We start from the raw sequence: 4737 nt of genomic DNA on the forward strand, positions 1-4737 counted from the left end.
GGTTTGGTACTGGGATTTGGGAGTATCTACTGGATTTGGTACTGGGATTTGCTGTTACTCATTTCCGGCAAATTTGCCCACCACTACAGACGAACTGAGAGGCGCGAAAAAACATTTGGAATGCGCATGCGCTGTAATATTAGGGTGCGCATGTGCAGTAGGCTATTATTGAGGGGGGGGGATGGAAACAATCAGCTTGTATTATAACGCAAATAGTGCAGTGTCCAAACCTTAATCTCTCAAAAACTATATATTTGCGAAAGTTTTCAGTTACATTTCCTAAATCAGGAGGCCAAAATACACGGATAAGCATGAAATCGGATATGTAACGTGAGTTGGACCTTTTCTATAAAAATACCGATATCTAGATCTAGCCTAGGCTACATACTAGGCCTACTACTAGAGAAAAGTAATTCTCTGTGCGATCCGCAACATCTCAACCAGGGTTGCCAGTGAGGCTTTTGCAAAATCACTAGATTCTAGATTTCCTGAAAAAAATCACTCTTTTTGTTTTTAAAAAAATCACTAGACTCTAGATTTATTTAAAAAGCGTGCCCCCCCCCCCCCCCCCCCTGCCTCCCACGAAAACTCTTCTTCAGTTTAGTTAAACAAAAAATTCTCAATTCAATTCTCAACCCTCTCTCCCCTCTTTTTTTCACAGCTAAAGACCTAGATTTAGGCCTATTTGGTATTATCCCTTTAAAAAAGCCAGGCTGAGGGCTGAAGGTAGTGTAGCCTAGGCTAGGCCTAGTAGGTATCCAAGAGGCCCCCCTGACACCTGTCAATCACAATTCCATAGTTGCGCACTTAAAGGCAATTTGTCATGACGCACGGCCCGATCTGGTACGATGGCAAGGGCCCTAGGCTAGAAGCGCGCAAGACAATAGCTAGATCTTGTGTGCCAGGTTTTTTCTTTCCTCGTGGTATTATAATTCGTTAGGTTCTAGAGCGGGCTGACTGAAGTGTCTTTAGGTCATTCCCAATGGGGGCAAAGATAGTGAATAACAAGATGGGCCACTCAGCCAAAAAAGTGTCCGCAGGAAGTATGCTCTTTGCTTCAGATGGCGCTGCAGTCTGTTTTGAAGCTCTCTTTCGTTTTTCCAGAAGAAGAATAGGAATAGCACCTCCTTGCGTGCGCAGATCGACTGCTGTTCATCAGCAGCTCGGGTACGTTCAGTGCGGAGTTTTAGTTTTTTTTAATATTTTAATGACCTCTCGCCTTTCATTCTAAAGTCAAATTAAACGAAGAAAACCATCACCCTTTCCTCCGGAAGAGGTTTTTTGTCAGCGTAACCATTTTAAAAAAGCGTTCTTCCAAAATTTATCCCAAAACTTGCTAGTTTCACTTTGATTTTTTTAAAACTCAAGTAGGGTAACTCTGTTCGCAAAGAGTGCGCTTTTGTGAAGAGGGCGCCACCAAATTTTGAGGACACTTTTTTAATTGGCTCAAAGAGAGAAGTGGCCCATCTTGTTATGTACTATTATTGATGGGGGGCACATTTCTTGTTCTTATGCACAGTAGAATTGTAAATGGGCTGATCCAACAATGTCATGCTCATAACTGTGCCTGAACTACAACAGGGAACTGCTGCTTTTTCTTTCCTAATCCTTACTATCGTCATCTTCCTCTACTTCTTTTGTATTTGTATGTTTGTCATACTCTTCTGGGGTGCCTTGATAGTCGAAGCAGACTTTGTGCTGTTAAAGCTAGAGAGGTGAGCAGAGTAAGTCTGATTCCGTGCAAGGACTTCTCTGTTGACATCCACCCCTTGGCGCTCATAGAACCCCTACTAAAACAAAACAAAAACACCTTTTTTTTATGTGAATGTTCCTTGATGAGGGTAAAAGAATAAACATGATAGCGATTTTTTAAAACATTATTTCAAAAATATAACATAAATTAAAAGTACTTTGTAACTTTGAGTTTGATACCTGGCATTGTATCATTCTTGCCAGCTCTTCAGTATCATTTGTTAATTTTAATCTTGAATTTAATTTTGAACTATTTTATTTTTACACTTTTGAAAATATATATGGGTATATTCCTTGGTGTGAGTAACAGAATAAAGATGGAAGGCAATAAAAAATACATTTTTATTAAAATATAAAGCAAATTAAATGTACTTTGTGAACTTTGAGATTGATACATGGCATTGTATCATTTTTGTGAGCTCTTCAGTTTCATACGTTAATTTTATTTTTTTATTTTAATTTTAATGTTAATGTCTACATTTTAAAACTTTTGAAACTATATGTCAGCAGAATAAAGATGGAAGTAAATAAGAGAAAAAAATAAAATGTTCTTAGTGAACTTTGAGTTTGATACCTGGCATTGTACCATTTTTAGAGCTCTTCAATTTCATACGTTAATTTTAATTTTGAATTTTAATTTTAAATTCTATATTTTCACTTTTGAAAATATATGTGAATGTTCCTTGAAGCCGGTAAAAGAATAAAGATCGTGAAAGTTAATAAGATTTTTTTTTAATTTAATTTTTTTTAAACAATTAAATGTACTTTGTCAGTTTTTAGTTTTATACCTGGCATTGTATCATTCTTGTGAGTTCTTCAGTTCCATACCTTAATTCTAATTTTAAATCTAATTTTCTTTTTTTTACACCTTTGAAAATATATGTGAATGTTCCTTGAAGTGAGTAAAAGGATTAAGATGGAGGTAATTTTTTAAAAAGATTATTTCAAAAATATAAAATGAAATAAATGTACTTTGTGAACTTTAAGTTTGATACGTGGCGTTGTATCATTCTTGTGAGCTCTTCAGTTTCATACATTAATTTTCACATTTTAACACTTTTGAAAACATATTATGATGTCAAAGTTCCGTGGTGTAAGTAAAAGAATAAAGATGGAAGTGAATTTATAAGAAACAAAGATTATTTCAAATTTATAAAATAAACTAAATGTGCTTTGTGAACTTTGAATGTTGTACCTGGCATTGTGTCATTCTTGCCAGCTCCTCAGTTTCATTTGCAAATTTTAATTTTGAATTTAATTTTAACGTTCTCTATTTTTTACACTTTCGAAAATATATATACACGAATGTTCCTTGATGTGAGTAACAGAATAAAGATGGAAGTCAATAAGAAATACACTTTAATTAAAATATAAAGCAAATTAAATGTACTTTGTGAACTTTGAAATTGATACCTGGCATTGTATCATTTTTGTGAGCTCTTCAGTTTCATACGTTAATTTTAATTTCTTTTTTTTTTACGCTTTTGAAAATATATATGTGAATGTTCTTTGATGTCAGTAAAACATTAAAGATGGAAGTGAATAAGAAAAAATTTATTTTTTTTAATAAATAAATAAAAATAAACAAATTATATGCTCTTTGTGAACTTTGAATTTAATACCTGGCATTGTACCATTTTTGTGAGCTCTTCGGTTTCATACGTTAATTTCAATTTTGAATTTGAATTTGTTTTTTCACAATTTTGAAAATACATGTGAATATTCCTTTATGCAAGGGCGAAGGCTGACTTGTTTGACAGGGTAATCAAAGTGAAATGGGACCAGATAGGGCCTGGAGATATCACACTCACACAAGTCACAAGAATCTTACTGGCACTGGAGGCGGCGACTCTTGAGTTGTGAATGAAAACAAATCCTGAATTCATGTTGTATGCTTGTTCAACCGCTAAAACAATCGGGAAATTTATTAAATATTTATTCTAACTAACCTTAAATTTAACTTTAGATTTGAACACACGAACACCAAGGAAAGAAGCACAGATGTCAGCACTGCAATGGCATGTTATACCAGACAGCCGAAACACTTTGGTAGAACACGCCAATTATTAATTTTTTATTTCACATTTGGCTGTTTTTTGTCTAGCTTTTCGCGGCCAGGAGCCGCTCTCATAATCGAGGTCACGATCTGATTATAGGACGTTAAAAAGTCGAGGGAAAAAACAAGCACTAGCAGTGTAGTAGCAGGAGTCAAAGGATTATTAGGAGTTAGTTCCCCTCACATCTGTGAGGTAGACTCGACCAGTATAATAGTTCGCTTAGATAATCAGCGCGTCTGGGTGCTTATAACTGTGGCCCGAAAGGGGTGAACAGGGTATATGCGACAATGAAACAGCTCTGACTGCTATGCACATGTTCCCTTCAAATCTATTGCTTGACTCTTCTAGTCTCACTTTAAGCTTATTATTTAATCAAAGCTTGTGACTGCTTATGGAGTGGCCCGATAGGGGCGAACAGGCTATTTCTGTGGCAATGAAACGGTTTTGAAGGTTAGGCATAGTCTATTGTTCATTAGTGATTATGAACGTCTTTTTACATTTAATTTATGAGGTTTACGTCTATGGGTGAATTTGACTGCGACAATGTTTCAAAATTAGGAAGGGAAGCAGTGATTATTTGATTATATAGACGCTTCGCCTCTGCCTTTATGCCATTAAAAGAATACAGATCGTGAAAGTTAATAAGAATTCTTTTTTTTTTAAAATTAAATGTACACTGTCAATTTTGAGTTTCATACCTGGTATTGTATCATTTTTGTGAATTCTTCAATTTCATATATACAATCGTTTTAATTTTAAATCTAATTTTCTTTTTTTTTTACACCTTTGGAAATATATGTGAATGTTTGTTGATGTGAGTAAAAGAATTAAGATGGAAGGAATTTTTTAAAAAGATTATTTTAAAAATATTACATGAAATAAATGTACTTTGTGAACTTAAAGTTTGATACGTGGTATTGTAATCTTC

Source organism: Aplysia californica, unplaced genomic scaffold (genome assembly GCF_000002075.1).
Source record: "Aplysia californica isolate F4 #8 unplaced genomic scaffold, AplCal3.0 scaffold00948, whole genome shotgun sequence".
NCBI classification, from domain to species: Eukaryota; Metazoa; Mollusca; class Gastropoda; order Aplysiida; family Aplysiidae; genus Aplysia; species Aplysia californica.